Source organism: Xiphias gladius, chromosome 11, assembly GCF_016859285.1.
Source record: "Xiphias gladius isolate SHS-SW01 ecotype Sanya breed wild chromosome 11, ASM1685928v1, whole genome shotgun sequence".
Lineage (NCBI taxonomy): Eukaryota > Metazoa > Chordata > Actinopteri > Istiophoriformes > Xiphiidae > Xiphias > Xiphias gladius.
Window position 1 is genome coordinate 14,120,812 of NC_053410.1, and position 23,132 is coordinate 14,143,943.

Here is a 23,132-nt window from a genome sequence, read left to right on the forward strand (position 1 = left end):
TGTTGTTGATGAAAAATGTGACGCCCCTTTCTCTGGGCCACAAGATCCTTAGGGATCTTTACTATGAGTTCCCTCATAGCAAAGTATGGCAGCTCATTGGATTTAATGCCGCTGTCCCACCACGATCCTCTGACACCTGATTCATGTCATTACTGAGCGGCTACGGTGACAAGCCGAGACAGGGTCATCACATTTGAGATTCAAGATGTCTTAAGGGGCGATTCAATGGCATTAAATTCCACCGTCAAATTCAGAGTGTCTTGGTCAACACTTAAAGTTGCTGTCCTTGTCAGAAGAGTTGATCACAGGCACGAGATAACTGGGAGAGAAACTTGCTTCTAATTCTGTCCCACATTTATGCTCGCGGCAGACGAGCAGGGGGAGCGGCTAATATGATTATGGCTAATTTCTGCCAAACTGCTGGTAATGTGGCTTGGGGTGAAAAATGCGTCCAAACACATAGACCCAAGTAAAAACGCACACCCTGTGTTCCTCTATGCATACACATGCACGCATACACACACACATACTTTGTCTTACACTAGTTGTGAGGACACTCGTTGACAAAATGCATTCCCTAGCCCCCTTACCCTAACCTTAGCCATCACAATTAAATGCCTAACCCCAACCCTAACCTAAACCTAAGTCTAATCTGAACCCTAAAACAAGGTCTTAACCCTCAAACAGCCCTTTGAAGTTGTGAGGACGGGCAAAAAAGGCTTCAAACCAGTATTTGTCAACACAACCATAGAAAGACATGCACGCGCACACACACACACACACACACACACACACACTGCATGAAGACAGGCAGCTGCTGATTGAATTAAGGAAAAATTAACCAGGAACTTTGTTAAAATTGTGCTGACTTCCTGCAGGCGACAATCCGATTAACTTCATTAACATACCTGGCTAGAGCTTCAGTGCTGGAAAGGAAGACACACTGACAGAGAAACACACAATGTATGGATGTATGTGTGTGGGGGGTGGTGGTGGGCAGCGGGTAAAATTGTGATGAGGCGGTAGCCAGATGGAGAGGTGAAGGGAGGGAGGAGGAGGTAAGGGCTTTGTTGAGTGATATCTGCAGTATGCAGGGTGTGAAGCATGTCATCTGTCATCTAATAGAAAACCTGTGTGTGGCCAAAACTGAAATGTGAAAACATACTTTCCTTTCCCTTATCATGCTCGCTCTCTGCTACTGTTTGTGCCCACAGGATAACTGGTCCAATCACTAACAGTTCCTCTGGTGTCCCTGTCCATCCATCTGACTCCATGTCTCTCTGCCGCTCTCTTTCCTGTCACATATATAGCTGTGATGCAATTTCTCACAATTCTGTGATCAGAATCTTAAGAAGGCTGTGACTGAGAAGTTGATTGGAGGCTGTGACTGAGTTGTTTAATGCAGATTTTCAGACGGAGCTGCATTTGCAAAGCCAGGATAACGATCCTCTCATTTTGTTTTCTGATGAATGCATCTGTTCACTGCTTGTTGGCAAACAGTTATCTTTAAATGAAACGCCTGATTGGCAAAAGATGCTTGGAATTAGTCATTTGTGTGCTGAAAAGAGGATGTAATCAAATAAACATGCTGTTGTTGATGTTGTTTTACCATCGTTATTGTACGAATGGTAATAAAGAAATTACATTAATACTCTATTGTCTTACTGGAGAATTTAAAATCAGTCACATATGGGATTAACGTTGATGTCAATGCAGCTGTTGTCCAAGGTCAGAGTGACCTTGTTACAGCTTTGTACAGTGAGGTAGCCATAATGCCTGTAAGCTGACATGGTCAGACTTAGTTTCTTTTTACTCATAAAGATAGCACCTGTCATGGAGAGTGTGTGTGTATTTTCTGGTGACAGGAGTGTGAGTGCCAGTGCTTGAGCAAGTTTTCAGTCCTATCATTTGTTTTTAAAGAACAAAACATTTTGCAGACAGAAGTTATCTCCATTTGGTTTAATACTCAAACAGAATCATCATTCTTGTTTTGGTTTGTTGTGCTGACACGCAAGAAGTGACACTTGTGACTCACATGCATGAACTCTCAACTGCTTTCGCACGGATGTCAAAACAGCTCCAGATTTTAGGACGAATGGCATCATCCAGCCTAGGGATCTAAGATATATTAGCAGTCTATCCAAACCCTGGCAGCATTTTTCATCCCGGAGTGATTGTGATGACAGCCGCCCTCTGGTTTGTGACCTAAAAGATTATAATGTATATCGCTCCTCATCAGGAGCTCAGCCCAGTTAACTCCCCAGCCTTTTACATTTTCCAGCACAGAAGATAAGTTTGCTTGCCATGCAGTCACTTCCCACTTTCTCCTCCTCTAATGAAGGCTAAGTGCATTTTAGTGTTATATTGGCTCTATATTATACTTTGTCTCATCCAGTTCAGTTATACAACAGTGCCTGATTACGGCCAACACCCATTGATATTCTGCTTTAAAGAGGAGAAGGTTCTGTATTGTTAGAGGGTGAGTAGGCTTCATCCATTTCAGTGTTTAATTATTCATTTCATGCAACTTTTAAGCCCTTAAATATATGAACCATATAGTAAAGGGCTTCACACTGACTCACAAGAATTATTTATTTTACTACTGAATAACTAACTGTTTTTGTTACACCATGCTCCAGAGAATGGTTTAGTTGCTGTAGTCAAAGTAAAAAGTGAAGTGTCTTTGTATATATGTATATGTGTGTATATGATATGATTTAATATCTCCAGCCATTCATTTTTCTGCCACTTATCTGAAGTTGGGTCACAGTGGCAGCAGGATAAGCAAGGCATCCCAGACGCTCCTCTCCCCAGCAACGTTTCCCGGCTCTTCCTGGGGGATCCTGTTCTTAGGTGTTCTCAGGTCAGATGAGATATAAAATCTCTCCAGCCTGTTCTGTGTCTATCCTGGGGTCTCCTACCAGCTGGATGTGCCTGGAAAACCTCCAATTGAAGGCGCCCAAGAGGCATCCTAATCAGATGCCAGAACCACCTCAGCGGGCTCCTTTCAACGTGATGAAGCAGCGGCTCTACTCTGAGCTCCCTGCGGATGTCAGAGCTCCTCACCCTATCTCTAAGGCTGAGCCCAGCCACCTCGCAGAGGAAACTAATTTCAGCCACTTGTATCAGCGATCTCATTCATTCGGTCATTACCCAAAGCTCATGACCATAGGTGATGGTCAAATTGTACATCGACTGGTAAATCAAAAACCTTTCCTTTCGGCTCAGCTCCCTCTTCACCACAGTGGTCCAGTACAATACCTGCTTTACTGCTGACACATCCGCCTGTCAGTCTCCCAGCTCCATCCTACCCTTACTCATGAACAACTCCCTCCCTTGGGGCAGAAACTCCGACTAATGCACTGTTTTTTGGCAGAAGATCATGGCCTCAAACTTGGAGGTGCTGTCCATAATCCCCGCTACTTCACACTAGGCTGCAAAGCACCCCAGTGCATATATACACATATATATTATATATATTATATATATATATATATATATTATATATATATTATATATATATATATATATATATTATATATATATATATATATATATATATATATATATATATATATATATATATATATATATATATATATATATATAGTATATATATTATATATATAAATAAATAAAAAATATAAATAAAAAATACATTTATGGTGGCATACAAAAGTGAAAACAGTAGAAAATGTGTCATTATCCTATTACCTATGGACTGCACTGTATTTGTTAGTAAGAATGCCTAGAAGCTTGTGAAAAACGTTTTACATGTTATTCTTATACAACTAGGCCTCCTCTTTCTATGCCTGACAATCCCCCTTATCTCTTTCTCTCACACTCTCCCATAATGCTGATACTTTAAAAAAAGCTGGTGCTTTGTTTTTTTACTCTGCACACCTCTGGGTTTGTCTGTGTTCCTTATCATAAGGTAATTTTCTGCTTAGCTGAAACTCTTAATTGAAACTGTGGATTTCTTGGTGTTTCTGCTCAAGCATCAGCTTTTTTCTGATTTGTCTGACATTATACCGGATTTACAGGGAAGTCACCACACCTGGACAGGTTTTCACTGATGTACCTTTCATTAGGTACATTGCAGTAGATGAAGCATGTGTATAATTTGTACCGAGTATAGAAAAACATATAAAAAGTGTATTTTAGAAGTTGGAGCTGTGACCCAATTTCACAGTACAATACAATCTAATTCTGGCTGGATATTTTAGTATTTAGTGTGTTAACACGAGGAAAAATTGGTAAAATTAAGTGCACTTTAAGACGTCAGTATGCATACTCAATTTTGACTGGCTCTTGAGCGTGGTGTTGATTTATGCTATTCTCTCACGGTGCAGTTAAGACTGGAAATGGAGCAGCTGCTTCCAGCTAAAAGATTAAGACAAATTGCACACAGCGGTGTGTCTGTTTGTGAATATCTCATATAATTTTGTATAATATATATACAATAAAGATTAGTATGTTCTGAATAGTATAGTGTGGATTTGACACAAAATCTTGCTGCCACCTTGTCAGAAAGATGAAGACAGAAAGCTAAATTTATGCAAGGCTGTGTAAAATAAATGGATCTGAGGAGCAATGAACAAAAATGCCTCTCTTAAAACCATAGTAGCTCTAAAATGTAAAAATTATTTTAAAATCACAGAGACCCTTAGAAAATGTTGACTTTGTATTTGATGAATACTTTACATTCATATATATAATTAGGTCACTGCACATTGGCCTCAGCAGGGGTGGTTATTGATTCTTCATTTGTTGTCCACAAATTGACATGAAGGGACAGTTGGTTGACAGGGGAAAAAAGCCCCTGACTAAATGCGTGTTTGCTCTGACAACCTAATTTTGGCTGCAGGTGGGCTGTCTGTGCATGTATGTGTGTTTGTCTGCATGCTTGTCACACATTTAGAGCCATGGTTGTGGGTGGGTTGTAGTAGCCATCAGCTGTCAGACAGACTTATTACACTCTCTGTCCCCCCTCCTGAGTCGAGGCTGATACACATAGTATTAGGCCAAATGCTGCTTCACTTGCCCAGTTTAGGTTAGGCTATGAGTGTAGGCATTGTGGGACATCCCTGTGATATTCCTAATCTCAGTCCCTCTTGTTTATGTAGGAATGTGACAACTACATGATGGATCAACTATATCAATTGTTTTTTGTAGACGGTAAATTTCAGTATTTTTTCTGTATCTAATTTTACTTTACCTACAGTGTGCAAAGAGATCCCGTTTTATTTAAATTGAATGACTTTTTCTTTGAACTTTGAACAAACAGGATTGATTTGTCATGAAAGTCTCCAGATGGTGAAATAGATTTTAGATGGAATGTGCATCTTGTTATGAATTTATTAGGGTGCATGCACACTGCAAACGCTATTTGCCAAAACACCTGCATAAATCACACACACACACACACACACACACACACACACACACACACACACACACACACACACACACACACACACATAGACACACACACAGACATACACATTTCCATTTACACTGCATATGCAAAAAATAAAAACCCACCTGTATTTGCACACCCATGCACAGACATCTGCTTTGAATGCTAGTGCGCACTAGCTCACACATACACACGTGCATCAACACACACAAACCTATAAGTGTACGTTGGTGCAGTCAGGGGCTGAAACCATGAATATATCAGATCTTAGTTTTAATTAAAGCTTCTCTGGTCAGGCATAGAGCATGAACAGCGAAAAGATTTTTACTGAAGGAGTCTTTGGCACTTGGCAAAGCTACCTCATTTGAAAAACAGCAAGAGACAGATTTGGGTTTATAGCAGAAGCCAAAACAATGTATGCTTGACTGGAGCTACATCCTTGTCGTTTTTAGCTTGAAACAAGGTTAAAAATACTGGAGTAATTTGTCTGTGTTACACTTGATATAATTTCATTATTATGCAACAATTGGTCTTGGTCACAAAAGCAGGTAGGACACAAATTTAAAACAGGGGCATCCATATCAACTCAATACTTGACATAAGTATTGCTATTTTAATCAGCTTTAATGTTTCGATTGACTTTCAACACAGACTGTAAATTTGCAAACCCAAAATCCCAAACCAGTCTACTGTTGTGTCTTGAATCTTGTTTTCCTTAAAAAAATGAAAAAAATCTATCAAGTACTTTGGGGCAATAAATAATATTTTAAAATTGTGATGCTATGACTGTTGATTACCGTTTTTAAGAGCATTTTTGGGGATGTTAGGGATGGCAATGTCAGTCTGTGGGTCCACCACTTTGGTCTAGAAATATTTTAACATCTTTTGGATGACTTTAGCAGGAAATTTTACAGTCATTCATGGTCTCCAGGGAATTAATCCTAATGACTTGGGTGATCCCCTGACTTTATTTCTGTCAACATCAGCCAGCACGTTCACATTTTTAGTGAAATGCCTCAACAAGTGTTGGATGGATTGCAATGAAATTTGGTTCATGGACATTAGATAAGATTAGAGTAGAATAGATTAGGTAAGATTAGATTGTTTTTAATTACACTGTTTGGTGCTGGCAACAACATTTCTCAGAAAAATAAACAAATTGTTTATTTTTTGTCATTGTCATTGTTACGGCCTTATAATAAAAATAACCCCCATAACTTTTGTGACTTTATTATCAGATTATAAAGTAATTAATACAAAAAGCATATCCTACAACTTGGAACCAATTTATTTCTAAACTATCAGGAGTTTTGACGGCATGTTGACAGTATGATTGGCCTAACCCAGTGATGCAAATACGCAGTTTAAAAAGGTTTAATCTAAGACAATAGTGACCCAGAACTGTACATTTTATTTTCTCTGTGCAAGTGACATGGTGTGTCCCTGTCACGTGGTGAAGCTGCCTTGACCTCCTGCCCTTTTGAAAGGACAGTTGGTCTGTGCCAGGTCTAGGGCCAGCTTGTAGATTTGCAAGAATGAATCAATGTGGACAGGTAAGGCATCACTGCAGATATGCTAGTTTGCTGCAGTCTAACACCTCATCTGTGTCTTCAAGAATTAGCACACCACCACTAGTGCTTTGGTGTTGATGCGGATGCATTCAGCGCTGCATATGTGTCTAGATGCTTGTGTCACTCGCCAGCCTGCGATCCACTGCCTTAAATGCCAGCGGGGGCTATGGGTTGAGATATTGTGATGGCGAAAATGATTTTTGACAGGGAAGCTCAGAGAGGCTCTGACAATAAACAGCCTGCTGCATGGGGCAGAGCGGCGTAGGGGAAATCTGCTGCTACTGGGCTGTCTGGGCTCACAGTTCTACTGTTGATGGTAACAACCAGTTAGGGGCGTGCATACACAACATGTGACAGGTGAAGTGAGAGAAGCCTTAACTATAATCTGTTGTCTTTGATTTTTGAAATGATGTATTAATGTAACAAGACAAAAAAATAAAAATACTGCTGTGCTTGTTGTCTGTCCTCAGTGAATATAAAATTTAATATCACTCTCTCTACACCATCAGTGTAACCCTTTCCACCAGGCAGGCATTGTTATTACTCTACTAAATGAAAGTGCAATTGAATCAAAGAGAAGTTCAGAAATTCTAACTGCCAGTGTTATTTCTCCCCTGAAAGCCATTCCTTTTTGTTCATTTACCAGTCATCAGGAGGGGTGACTCAGTGATTAAAATTGCTTCATACTCATGAAGAGACTGTGCTGTACAGTAAATTATCACTCCACTATCTCCTCTGGAAGGGATTTTGCTTTGTGCAACCCCTGTGACCCAGATGTCCTATAAAATGTCAACTGTAGACAAATTTCCATCTTAACATTTTTGACAAATGCTTCTCTTAATGATGCGGTTGTTTGGGATCGCACTACCTGTTCTCTGGGTACCATTACTGAGACTCACTGATACTACTTCATGTGTTTTAGAATGATTACACAATCAATTACCACAGCTTATGTACTAAACACTACATTGAGGCTGAGCCTCGCTAACGTTTCAAACGAAGGAGTTCGAGAAGCAGAGTTGTGAGCTGCACCGACTGTAGAGAGATTACCTTTCCCAGCAGGACATGGGGTTACATTGATAGGGTCATGAATATGGATGAGCCAAGATAACATGCCTTACTGTGGGCTAAGTGGAGAGGTGGCCTAGTGTTCTCACACCCACTGACTTTTGGTACGCAGAGGTTGGATGGCGCAGTGGAAATGACATAATAGCAGCTTTAATGTTTTATTTAGCTCATCCCCTGTTGACTACAGTGGGCCATTAAGAGTGCACAGCACCTCCCGTCCGCACTGATTTCCTCTCCCTCCTGCTGCTTGTTTTTTTTTTTTTTTTTTTTTTAATGCTTTTATTGTACTGTTCTTTGTAAATAATGAGTGTGGTTTCCATTCAAGGAAATTAAAAGAACGAAGATAAACATTTTGCTCCACTGTGGAGATATCCTGCAGCTCAGACAAACTGTGATGTTGAAAGTTGGTGGGTTATTATCCTCATTTATTTCAACGCTATTTTAAGGAAGGCATGTGTGAGTTTCTGTGATGGTGCTCCTAGCATACACAAAACTTTCCGCCTCTCTCTTTCCTCATCTAGCAGAAACACCAATGTTACTATGGAAACTTTGTCGAGAGAACTAAGCTTTGAAGCTAATTGCTTGATCGGAACAAACTGTGCATCTACTTTTTTTTATTTTCCAACATTTTCATCTGCTGTATTTATTCAACACAAGTCACATCCAAGGTTCACAGAACAACACACAGTTCAGATTAAACTTCTTCGTTCTTTGCTTTTCATGTCCTTCCTACTTTTCTGTATCACTGTATGTTGGTACTGGTAAAAAAAAAAAAATGTGACTTAAATTCCAAAAATACATTTTAGGTAATTTGGAAACAGTGTTGCCGTTAAATACTTTGTCCACCAGAAAGCACTGACAAGTAAAAGAACGCTCATATTTTTCAAAACATGAACAATTTATGGTTTCTCTCAGGAAATTCTTTGTTTCTATTTTTCTTAAATTTTTGAGAATTTAAGTTGTATTTTTTTCCTTAGATTGTGATGTGCTCTAATGATTAATTACTGCAAAGCAAATGTATGATGTGTCTGATCAATCATGGTCATCCGCTGAGCTGATTCAGACAGATTTTGATTTATCTTGTCTCATTATCAATGAAGATGCTAAATGACGGTTTAAACAATCACCTCACTCAGTAAATACTTGTACATGTCCCTGTCTGTGTGAAGTAGTACCTCTACTTGTTTTCCTTGAAACTGAATATTATATTTCATAAAAGTGTGACATCTTCTGACATCAGTGATACATTATGGGAAACCATGTAACTCCCAAAAGTAATAATGTCAAATAACTTAATTTAAGGCACATTTATCAAAAATATTGTGTAAAAATAATACATTTTATAAATAAAAAAGATCTATCACTGTCAGATTTTTTTTTTTTTAAACTCAAATATCTATGTCAATTGATCTCTACTTTTGTCCACATTTTGTACTTTTGGTCCTTTTTAATTACTTACCTCCCCATTTTTAAACTACAAATAATCACTGATATAACTGGATTTCTATTTCCTGACATTCCCCAATTCATATCTCTTGTTCATATTGTGTATAAAACTACATAGTACCTTTGGACGAAGTGCTGTATGATTGTTTGTGTAAGAGAAATTTCAGAAAAAGAAAGTTTGGAAAAGGAAATAAGTGAAAGAGACATTAAAAGTAAAAGGGCATTAATTGACAGAATTAATAGTTTAAATATAATAGTGTGAGGGATACTGCAAAGCTGGAGGTTGTGCATGTGTGGTAACAGATGATCGCTACCAGTAAGCAAATTTCATACATCATCTACATAGCGGTGCAAGCAAACAGAAGAAGAAAAGCACGTCTGGATTTGGCAAGAGAAAATAGATATAGTTCTCATCTTCATTGTATTCATCACCAGGTGTGTTTTACAAATGTGCTCACAGTACACAGCTCACAGCTGCCAGTGTAGTTGACAGCTTCACATACACAGACACCCACCCGCAAGCATCGTATCACAGAATTCCTATCCATAGATACATCTCTGTCATATGTAACATCTGCTAAAATATGTGACTCATGACACAGTCATCCTCGGCACAGACTGTGATATTGACACACACAGACACTGTTTCTATTGTGAATACACCAGTGCTAGAGAGAGTCAGTGTAATTAGTCATCACAACAGTCACGATGCTCATCGAAAATGCCAAATGACCTCTTGTTTTTGTGTTTTTCTTGTGGCATTACTGACAACACAGGGGCTGGTAATTTTAGACGCCATGTTAAAATCCAACAGTCTGTAGTCCTGCGTTGCTGTTTTGGCTGTTTTACGAATCCGCTGGCAAAACAGTCACATATCAGGGATTTCTCTGAGGAGACTGTCTTTGTGATGGTTGCGGTTGTCCTCGTGAAAACAGCTGTTACCAAATCCCTCTTAGTGAGTATGATCACTCAGTGTCTTCCACATGCTGGATTTTGGTCCATCATCGCAGACTCCTCAGCTCAGGATGAGTTTATTTTCATTGATGGTTATCCATTCAAAACATGACCCACCAAAATACAGTTTATTCTTATTTCAGTGCCGGTATATTTATATTTTTCAGTAATAATATCCACAAGAAGTACTTTTCCCTTATCGCCAGGAGCTGAGTGCAGATAAACACTATGAATATAAAACTCTTACTTCTTAAAACACAAACTTTGCCTGCAGCTGCTTCTTATTTACACAAACCACTTCTTTTGCTTTGTTAAACTATTTCACTTCAAAACCACATTGTTATGGTTGTTAATACTGCCTTGTGATTGCATAAAAACCATTACTCATCTCATATAAAAACAATTTCTAATCAGGTCATTCGTCGTTCAATCTCTTCACCGTGAAATGAACGAAGCACAAAATAAAACATTTTTAATGTGTTTAAGGAAAAAAAAAAAACGGATCTCGAACCAACAAGAAATCAACAGAGGATAGCTTAGCATTGGGTGCTGTCTTTCTCAGTCCTTTCCTCAGCTCATAGAGAAATGCTGCACAGGGCCAATCTCTCAGTGCCAGCACAGGAAACTGGAGCGTGTCTTCTCTTTGCTCGTCTTATGGTGCTACAAACTATTATTGAAACTCACTTTAAAGACACTCTGAAGACACTAGAGATGGAGGGGTGTTAAACAGCAGTGACTGGTCTTATTTTTTAGGTATTAAAAGGTTTCTTTTTTTGATGAATGAATTAGGTGTTGAAAAGATGCCTGTTCAGTACTAAAAGGTGACTTCCTGGTTTAGGTGCAAGTATGTGCAGCAATGCATTACTATTACCAAAACGTGCAAGCAGTAGGTTTCAAAAAGGCAAGTGAATGCAACGTTTTAGACTTTGCATGCATTACATTACATCCCAATTGTATTGTACATTGGCTGCTACATGGATTGGGAGGGAAGTTTTTTCTCTGGCAAATCGCAACACAAAGCTAAAAAAACATTATCTAAATATTGTCCATCTCAACAGAGAATAGAATTTTTGTCACCTCCATACTGCATCTAACATTAGTATTCAGTGTCATGGGAATGTTTTCAACCCTATGATTCACAAAGCTGCACACACCCTCACTTCAGAACAGGAGCACGTTTAAAAGTCTTTGTGCTACTTTTCTCCACTTCCTTCTGTACGGTTAACCATGCCACATCTCCAGGTTTTGATTATTTGGAATATGAAAAGATGGATTTCAACATGACACATCCACCATCTGAAAAAAAGTGACACTACACTTAGACAACACAAGATTTAAAACCAAAAATACCCTTTTAAAGTTATGGAAATTCATGCAATCTGTAATGGCTGAGGTCATTGGGGGTTTTCTTGTCCTTGGATTTAAACGTCTGGACCTGAGTAGGTCTCAAGTGGTCTGAAAGAGAGCCATGTATGTGCCACTATCAGCGTCACTATATACAGCGCAGTCAGAAAATTTTTCGGACCCCTTTCACTTTTTTCACATTTTGTTCTGTTGCAGCCCTTTGCTAAAATCGGTAATATTCAGACCCTTTACTCAGTACTTAGTTGAAACACCTTTGGCTGCGATTAAACCCTCGAGTATTCTGGGGTTTTGCGCAACAAGATTTGCATGCCTGGATTTGGGGATTTTTTGCCATTCTTCTCTGAAGATCCTCTCAAGTTCTGTCAGGCTGGATGGGGAGCATTGGTTGACAGCCATTTTTGAATCTCTCTGTCCCTGTAGCTGAAAGACACCCCCACATCTTGATGCTGCCCCCGCCATGCTTCACTGTTGGTATGGTATAGGGCAGGGTGCTTGGTTTCCTCCAGGCCTGACACTTATAATTGAGGCCAAACAGTTCAATCTTGGTTTCATCAGACCAGAGGATCTCATAATCTGAGAGACCTTTTAGGTTTTTTTTTCTTTTTTCCAAGCACGTGTCTTTCTCTGAGGAGAGTCTCTAGCTGGACACTCTGTCATAAAGCCCAGATCGTTGGAGTGCTGCAGTGATGGCTGTCCTGCTGACAAGGCCCTTACCAAGGCCCCTTCTCCCCCGATTGCTCAATTTTGATGGGCGGCCAGCTCTAGGAAGAGTCCTGTTTGTTTCAGTCTTCTTCCATTTAAGAATTATGGAGGCCACTGTGCTCTTGGGAACCTTCAATGCAGCAGAATTATTTTTGTAACCTTCCCCAGATCTGTGCCTCGACACAATCCTGTCTCTGAGCTCTGCAGGCAGTTTCTGACCTCATGGCTTAGTTTTTTTCTCTGATATTCATAATCAGCTTTGAAAACTTGTGTAGACAGATCTGTGCCTTTCCAAATCATGTTCAATCAACTGAATTTACCACAGGTGTAGAAACATCTCCAAGATGATCAAGAGAAATAGGAGGCACCCGAGCTAAATTTCAAGTGTTGATGCAAAGGGTCTGGTTACTTCTGTTAATGTGATTTCAGTTTTTCCTTTTGAATAAATTTACAAAAACTTCTACAATTCTGTCATTATGGGGTATTGAGTGTAGATTGATGACAGGAAATAATTATTCAAATGATTTTAGCATTAGGGAGCAACATAATAAAATTTGAAAAAAAGGAAGGGGTCTGAATCCTTTCCGAGTGCATTGTGTGAAATGCATGTAGACAAAGAAGACTGTGTTCAGACTTGGATCACTGTCAGAGCACTTAGGGGATGACCAGTTACAGAGTTATTATTACTGCTGCTCTGTGACGATCATTGTAATGGTTATTGCCACTCTGGGCTACACATGACATCAGTTCAATTTTAGGATTGTGGTTCACACAGGAGTTTTATGGCAATAGGCAGCTGCAGTTTTTCTGACGGCTGTTGGTGTCGAGAACTTATATCAAACACTTGAGTGCTGAATAAATCTCAGAGAGATATTTTTAGATCAAAGATAGAAATAAACCAACTCACAATGGCCCACACATGCATACTGCAGATGCAGGCATGGAGGCCAAGGACATCCATATACACACACGCACACATGTAGACACATAAACTGAAGTTACTCTGCACTACTTTCACATACTCTTCCTAGTCTGACACAAGTCCTCTTTTGTGAAGTTGTTTATTCTAATAATCTCTGTCTTCATCTTTTCCTCTTTCCAGAGTGGCCTGTCTTGAGGGCTTACTGCTGGTGTTGCTTCAGGCTGAAAACAAAACAAAGGAAAGAATTTGTTAGTCTTGTTTTTGTCCCTGACACTGGCTCTTTAACCAGAGGGGACATCAAGCCCACTGGCAAGACAGATGACCCTGGTAAGTAATTTCATTTACCTGTAAATCCATGTTTCATGCCATTCATAATATAGCGTAGATAGCAAAATAAACAAAGTCTTCATTGGTAATGTAACACGGCAAATGTTCAGAGATGTAACACTGTACATCTACATCGCTTTTATCCCTCTCCTGCACTGGGAGAAATCCATCTTACTGGAAATGACAGCTCTACTGTACGTAAAGCATAAACCAATAATCCTATTTCACAATCATCTCATAACTGTAGCCGTCTATTATGGCTTCAGTCTGGCTGTTCCCCAAATCAAAACAAAGGAGAAAGATAGGAGCATAAGCCCTCATGTTTAAGGTGCATTAATTACTGTGGATCTGGCCTTTATCTTGAACTGCTAATTGTTTTTCATGATGCCAGGAGCTCTGGTTGCATTCTGTAGCTTTATTGCCATGACACGAAGCAACTCCAGAGGCAAACACACCACATTTAATTAAAACAAAGAGATAAGTTGGATTGAAGCTCATGCTAAGCAACACCCACCTAACTGAGTAAGCAATTTTAGTAATATTTATATTGACATATTAAATTAAAGGACTAAAATCTTGAGTAATCCTGCAGCTGACCTTTGCAGTGTATAACTGAAATGAAGATATCAAATTAGCATTCAGAGTAGGTCTCAAGAGAAATCATTACAACAATGCACTAAATAATACAATAACTCTTTCATCTCTGCAGCTTTTTGCATAATTGTGCCTCTTGTCAGTTTGAAGTGTATTTTAACTTTGTTTGATAATGCAGTTTTGAAATGTTTTCACCTCAGTATGAGCCTAGCCCTGTCTGCTTTTACCTTAGTTCAGATAGACAAGCAAAATCAGACACACAAAGAAATAAGATGTTTGTCTTCATAAATGGCCATTGGTCTGAGCCTGAAATGGGGGGGGAAAAAAAAAAAAAAAAAAATCCCAAACAGCAAATTATGTGTTCATCACTATCCTTGTAAAAATGCCACTCCTTGGCCATGTCCTAGTTGAAGCATTGACACACACACACACACACACACACACACACACACACACACACACACACACACACACACACACACACACACACACAGACACACACACAGACACACACACAGACACACACACACTTCCAATGCTGAGACATAGTGAGAGAAAGGGGGAGGGATGCACAGCCACCATAGCTGTCAGCACCTATCCCGGTAATGGCTGTTAAAACAGTGGCCCCCTACACCCTGTCTGCTCTGTCAGGACTCATCCAGCACTTTAGACTCTCTAAGGAGTGGGAGGGCATGACTCTGGTGCAGTGTATTGTTCTCTGGGAGGGGACAGGTAGCAGCAAAGATGGAGGGAAGAGCAACAAGAGGAGAAAGGGAAGAGAGAAAACTGTGGGACAGAGAGAGTGGTCAAAAATGGTTCTGAAGGCTAGGTGTGTAACTGTGTACAGCATAATACATACTATTAGTGCAGAATGCAGCATGTGTTCCTGTGCACCTTGAACAAACAGACTTTCACAAAGAAGTAAGGCATTAGCTAACGATTATTTTCAGTATCGATTATTTTTTGATAAAAATTGATTAATTGTTTAGTCCCGTCTTTCCCATAATTTTGTGCTTGTGACCTCCTTAAAATGAAGCCATTTCTCCCTGTGACCCTTCAGGAGACATTTTTTTTAACGTTAGCTTTTTTAGCTGACCAACAGTCCAAAACCCAGTGATATTCAGTGTACAATAATATGAATGATAAAATGAAAAAAGAGAGAAAAGCATCAAATTGTTGTATCTGAGAAGAACCGGTATCTTTTCTTTATGACTGACGTGTAAGGATTAATAAATTAATAAAACAGTAGACAAATGATTGAATTAATCAAATTGTTTCCGCGCTCATGAGAAGAAACTAAAGAGTTATTTTTTTATTTATTTTTTATTTTTTATTTTTTTGAGATCTAAAGAGGTGAAAGTATCCAGTATTTCACAAGGAAAAGCACAATTTTTGGAAAGTAAGAAAAACACATATAAAACCCAAAGTTTTTCTGTTTTTATCCCTTTATTGTCCCTTTTATTGGGGGGGGGTTTCAGATTTATCTGGCTTTGCATTAGGGTCCCTGACCACCAGGTTGTGAATCACTGAATTAAGCTCGAGAATGTCAGAGGATAGTGTGAAATGCCGACGATAATGTCCTAGAGCCCAAGGAGATGTCAGATTGACTGACCAGCCGTAAAAGACATACAATTTACAATGATATAAAACTGAGAAATGCAGCAAATCTTCACATTTCAGAAACTTTTGCTGGATAAAATTACTTAGTAGCTTAACAGATTGTCAAAATAGTTGACTAGTTAATTAATTGACTAATTGTTTCCGAACGACGCAGAAGCAGAGGGGAGCATTCACATTGCTAGAGGAGATTTGTTGCCTTTACATTCAGCTCTATATTTTAGTCGCACAGTTGTTCAAAAACATTAATTTGGAGTCCTCCCTTTGTTATCTCATTGTTCAGAAAAATGTCCCCTCATTGGGCTGTTTCTATGGGAACAACATGGAACAAAGATTCATGGGACATTCTGACTGTGTAGTGAGCATCAGCTACCCAGTATTTTCTTGTTTTGCACGCACATCAGTACCTTTCATGTATTGTACTTTTCACATAGTAAATTTGTATATGAACACTGCACATACTCTGCAACAATGCACATATATCTTCATACATACTATTGGTATTTCCAGTCTTTGAAGTAGGAGGTACACGATGACGAATAGTAAGAGCGGGGCAGGAAAGGTGACAGAGCCAAGGAGTGCAGAGCAGGAAAGTAGGAGTCGAGGCAGGGGGTAGGGTTAAAAAAAAAAGGTCATGGTCTGTGAGGGAAGGGGGTTGTTAATATTCTAATCCAATAATCTGCCCCAGGGCCACACGTGGGACGTGTGATATACTGTTTGAGGATGAGAATGAGTGCATGTATGAGGGAAGTGTTTGTGAGGATGTGAAGGTCACCTTGACACGCTGTGTGTGTGCGCGTGTGTCTGCGCGTGTGTCTGCGCGCGTGTACGTGCGCGCGTGTGTGTGTGGGCGTGCCAGGTAAACACAGTCCGGCAGTAGCAGTTGCTAAGGGAGCAGAGCTAAGAGTCATGATTCAGGATTTACCCGCCCTAACCTTATTAACATCACAGACAGTGACGCTCAGGGCTGTGTGTGTGTGTATACAAAGACTGCGTGTTTGTGCGATTTTCCGGGCAGAAGGTGTGAGGGAAGACAAGGACAAGTGCCTTTGGAGGAAATGAGAGGAGCCTAAGGCATGAGTCTGCGTGTGTGAGTGTGCTGAAGTGTGACAGAGGAAGCATGTGTGAGCAGAGCTAACCAGCGACAGTCCTGGATTAACCTTTCACCTTGCCTCAAGCAGGAAGAGGATGCGCATGCACACACACATTCTCAGACCATGACACACACACATGCAGTACATGCAGCAGGCCTACTCTATTAGCAGGTCGATAGCTCAACCATTTGCATTCAGAGTTACTTTACACTAAGCACTGTAATCTCTTACACTCGTTGCCACTCTCTCTCTCTCTCTCTGTGCCTTTCCCTCTTAAATGTGCATTACTTTGTTTGGTGGTTTGTGTATATGTGTCATCCGTGATACTGATGCTGAATAATTACCAGGGTGAGTAAGCTAAATGGATTGTCCCCAACCTCACCATCATACCCTTGGGGCCTGCGTTAGCATCAACATCAACATCAACATCACACACACACACACACACACACACACACACACACACACACACACACACACACACACACACACAACATTCGTACACAAGCTCACACTATGGACATAAACACACATAAAGGCAGGCCAGAGGTCAGACTTGTATAACAAAAAAGCACCCAGAAAGCAAAGGCCATACAATCCTAGTGAGCGATGTGAACATGAATAATATTATACGGGTAGTTAAAGCCATGCAGTGTCACTGGTCAGAGTTACAACCACGCTGACAGTTCCCATCAAGTAAACTGCGCTTTACTGGTTGCTTTTTTTTTTTTCTTTTGGGCCCCAAGGAGATAATTAGGGCTCTTTCTTGTATTGTTTTGGGGTTTTTTTAAAATACGTGTATATTTGGACAAAAACTTGAAGCAGTATAAATTTGCTGGTAATGGTTGCATAAAAGCCATCATAGCCTTGAGGATATTCTGTACTGTGACTATGAATACTCAAACAGCACATTTTGTGGTACACACCACTGGATATTAATAATAGGAACAATGTATAACCAGACAGAGAAGGATCTATATAAATAATACAGTCTGACGGATAAAAGTGCCAAAGAGCAGATATTCTTAGCAGCAATGTTAGCAGATATACAAAAAGCAATTGTAGTACATAAGTGTTTTAATGACCCAGTGAAGTACATTTAAAAAAAAAAAAACAACTCTTTAGTTACTGTATAGTTGCTGCTGATGTCATTTTTGCCTTGTTGAACCACTCACTTCCTCGTCAAAACTCTTAAATAACCAGATTGGAGGGATTACTATCTTGTTTATACTATATGTTTACATGAAAACTGTAAAATAAGCAATATATTATTTACCTACCCTACCAGTCAAAAGTTTCAGAACGCCTCTATTTTTCTAATTTTTTTTCCTGAAATCTACATAGTTAAATGTCTAATTATAGTCTGTAATTAAAGCATAGAACAAATTTACAATTGTAGATTTAAAAAAAATGTATATTTTTGTTTAGCAAAATTTAATCTAAATTTTTGACTCAGTCAACTCATTCAACTTTTTAGCATTCTTCCTACAGAGGGAAATTAAATATTGTCCAGAAAGTTCACCCCAATAATTTTGCAGAAGTTTCCCACAAATATTTAGGTTGCTTTGGTTTCACCTTCTGTCCAGTTCATCCCACACCAGCTCGACAGGGTTGACTGTAGGTCTGGAGATGGGGCTGTATGATACACCAAAATCTCTTCGCCCAAATGATGCCGTAAAGAGTGTGATTTACAACACAACCAAATAAACCATAGAGCATAATATGAAATGATTGACGTTTTTCTGTTGTCACACGATATACAGTGTATTGTCATATTGCATATCCCTATTCGGAGACTGTGTACAGTTATGGTCGACTGTCTTATTCTTTTCTTCCAATGTTTTGGGTCATTATCTTGCTGTAGGATGAACACCTGGCAAACCAGTCTGTCTTCCTTTGGTACTTGCCTTTTTCTCACTATTGTGATAGCAATAAACAGTCCTACTTCCTGCAATACAGTTTTGAACTAATAATGCATCAGAGGGTGTAGTAAAACAGGTTGTTCCAACACTGCCTCTGTACAGACAGAGGGTTTTTTTAAGTAATCAACAAAAGTTGGGGCACCTGTAGGAATTGTTTACAGGAACTTTGAAGGCTTCATTTACTTCTTTTGCTGGAGGAAAAATGTTTTTAATCAATTATTGATCCTTGAAAACTTTATAACTCTGAAACGTTCATTATTTTTCAGTTTTTGGTGACCTAAACTTTTTTTGCTTTTGTTATTGTTTTTTACCTCTGGCGGTTTACTGCTTACCATCAAATTTGAATAAAAACTGTAAAACTGGGGATGTTTGAAAAGTTTTGACCAGTTGTGTTCATACATACACATAAATAAACGTGTTAACCCATAGGAGACTTTGAGCACAACAACACATAACACATCAAGTTGTTAGTGTATTGTACTGTTGCTGACGTCAATGGAAACAAAACTACAAATAAGTACAATAAAAAGCGGAAATATTACAGAATAAAAGACTCTTAAACTCGGACGGTTCATTAAGTACTTGCTGCATCCAGTGGCACATCTTCATTGTATCGTACATGAAAGATCAAAGTTTTTCAGCTCCTGCTTTCATACTGTTATTTGCAGAGGGCCTTTAGTTTGCACCTTTTTATATAACTTTAAAAACTTGATTAGAAATTACCTACTGTATGAGAGCAGACATACTGTCACCACTGGGGACCGCCTGCCATCATCAGAAGACTTGCCAGATTTTTACACAGCTGTAGGGCTGGAAAAAACAATTAAGCTCCTGTCTGCTGACGGCCTTATGTTCATTCGTTAATTTTCACTTTTTTTCAAATTAGCCATTGGTTTTTAAGCGTATTTGAGCCAGGAACCAACATGGGGATTTAATGTTCATCTGTCTGGTTCAGTTCTGTCTGCTGGCCAGCTAAGTGCATTTGCTTAATTGTAACACACTGTAAACTGTGAAAATGTTCTGCCAAGTTTATCTAGTTATCTTTCTGCTGTTATCATCCTGGACAGGTCCAATTACAGCATCCAGTCTGGAGTGACTGTGTGGAGTCTGCAGTGTTTCAGATGACCTGCAGTTGACTGTGTCTGAAGCAGATGCTCCGCATAGATGAGGAGAGCTGGCAGATAGAGGCATCCAGCTGTTTAAAGAAGAGAGAAATCTGTTGTTGTTTTATGATGACACGTTCCTAATGCCAAAAATCGCACGCTCTCACACACAAACGCACACACACAAAAGTAGACACAAACAGATGTGGACACACACACACACACACACACACACACACACACACACACACGCACAGAGTATTCATGGATGTTTCTTCGGTGAAAGCTAATCCCCTGCCGCTGTCAGCCATGCTTTCGTCTCCTAAGGAAAGCTCCTTACACAAGCCAAAGCTCATCCTGAGTGTGGAAGAACACACAAAACACAAAAATACATATGAGAAAACACACACATACACATACACACTCAAAGTTAGGGTAGATGATCTTACGTCACTTTGGCAAAGCTTTGTCCACCCTGTAAACAACCCAGAGATATGAACGGTACAATCTCCATACCCTGTTTTCCAAAAGTAGTTACACACATTTCTACGTTTACACACATCCACGCACATATACACATAGCTATGCACAAATATAAAACATAGTTGTGCAGCTCAGCACTCCATAATCAGACCACTTGTTCTTAAAGGGAGTAAAGTTGGTAAAAACTTTTGTACTCATGCATGTGCGCACACACGCACAAACACAGCCCTCATTCAATGCCCTCTTATTCAATGCCCTTTTATAAACTTGTAATGCCTTAGAGGTTGTCTACTCATGTTTGTGCTACAGCCAGCGTCTTCATGTGTGTGTGTGTGTGTGTGTGCGCGCATGAGTGCGTTTACACTCCCATGTCAGCAGAAAAGTGACACTTTGCACAATGTACTGCACAATACAGTGTGACAGAGGACTTATTTGCTGTCATTTCATGCCCCCACATTACTCTGTGTTGCAAGATAACATATAATGCACATTGATGTAGGCATAGGTAGGGTATGTGTACGTTGGTGAGACAGGTAGTTTCTAACATTCATGTACCCGTATTGTGTTTCACCTGAGTGACTGGGTAAAGGCAGAGGAGGTGAGGTCGATGAGGTGGAACCTTTGGTCTTGTTCTCCGTTTCCCAGAGGATCAATACAGCAGCGCAACAGAGCTGGAATGACTTATTTCTAGTACCCGTGTTCAGTCACGCACGTAACAGAAGACAGCGCGCATTCGCAGTAAGTCTGCCAGTGCTCAGGGCTGTCGCACTGTAAAATCGCTTGTGCTTTGAGGGCTCTCATGGACTTTTTCACACTTAATGCACATAGTCTGTAAATCTGCACTCCTGCAGACACTGCTTCAGGGAATTACACACAATCCTTAGCATTGTAGCAGATATAATTGTGTCAAACAAAATTACTATTATGCAATTAAACTACATGTCAACATATAAATACGTATAATTACATTTGAAATATGAGTCTTACATCATTAGCCACAGAAATGCTTCAACCCTAGATACCACAAAGTGCTGTCTTATTCCCAGTATACTGTATAAGAGTCTCATTATCTTTGGTTGATATTTTTGAAAAGTCAAGGAATTTATCATTTGTTTATTTAAAATATTATAAAAATGGGTGGAAATTAGATTTCACAAATCATGATACTAACATCTGGGTAAAAAGTGGACTTCAGAATTTAAGAAAAAATACCATTTGCAATGCAATGCATGCACTCTGTATTTAAGCAGCTGTGCAGATCAGAGAAAGACCTTGTTTATTATTAACTACTGCACTGGAAACACAAGAACTTTTTATGTGGTGGGACATAAAATCTCTGTGTAAACGAGCTCACACTGATTTGCTTTCCCTTTAAAAAATCTGGGTGAAAATCTGTTAATGATCCTTAGAAATGTGAGCTCTTGAGAAACGTCTGTGAGGCTTCAGTGTTCTTTTTCAACTTCACTACTGTCTAACAATCCTGCTTTCCTCTCTTCAGTAAACTGTTTGACAATATCTTCTATCCAAAGAGGCATCATAAGGTCCTCTACCGTACCTAAAGCTCTCAGAAAAAGTTAATATTCCTCCTCAGATGTCACCAAACACTCAATGTGCGACAAAATGTCAGTATTATATCCTCTTTTTCGGTTGACATCTCTGTTAACAATCCCGATTAAGATCCCACTGCTCTGAAATAAGAAGCCCAGCTCTGCACACTTCCCCACCAACCCTCTTCCACTTCCGACCATTGCCGGTAAGCCTTTAAGGTGGATGACAGACTTTCTCCCAGCCCCAGTGAATCTCCCTTGTACCTCTCAGTCTGTCTATCACTGTCCTCTCTCCGTCGATGCTCTACAGTCCATCCTGTCCGTCCTAAGCAGCACAGCCCTGCAGCTATCAGCAACGCTGGGTTCACCTCAGTGCCTACTCCAAATCTGCTCTTTATCTCTGGCTCCACCTCAGGACAATGTAAGGAGAGTTTCTCTCTTCTGAAATTTTGTTTTGCTTTTTCCTGGTCTATGCACCTTTCTGTCTCCAGTACATCCTGTTTCTGTCTGTATTACTACATTTCTCCATTCCCGTCTGTCTCTCCTTATCAATTCTGTCTGAGTCTTTTGCCATCTCTATGCCCTTTTCATTTCTTTAGCCTCTGTCTCAAATTCGATGCGTCTTTCTGTCTCTCTGCATCTCCCTTCCCATCTGTCTCTCTGGATCTGTGGTGCATACAATAGTGTCTCTCTTTTGTCTATCAGACTTGCTTACTTTCGCTTTCTCTCTCCTAAACATCACTATTTCAGTGTGTTTGCCCTCTTTTCCGCTTTGCGACAGTAAAACTTACAGAAAGAGAGTTTTGAACCAATATTTTTTTCCCATGATTTACACCTTTTGTGCAGAGATATTATACATCTCATCAATCACATTTTTTAGGATTTTAGCTGATGCTCTTATCCACGTTGACTTAGAGTGAGTGAATTGCACTGCTGTATAAGCAGTATGCTATATTAGGTGTTCATTATCTCGCTTAGTGGCATGTAGTAGTTAATGG

General features: G+C 39.6%; 1 long non-coding RNA gene across 1 annotated transcript in view; it reads left to right on the forward strand.

Annotated features, from left to right (window-relative positions):
* LOC120796704 overlaps nt 1-20,888 on the forward strand; it is a 43,160-nt gene extending 22,272 nt beyond the window's left edge. The window contains exons 2-3 of the long non-coding RNA XR_005708415.1: nt 13,628-13,774; nt 20,069-20,888. This is a non-coding gene — a long non-coding RNA (uncharacterized LOC120796704). The remainder of the gene's footprint in view (nt 1-13,627; nt 13,775-20,068) is intronic.
* The last annotated feature ends 2,244 nt before the right edge of the window (nt 20,889-23,132 follow it).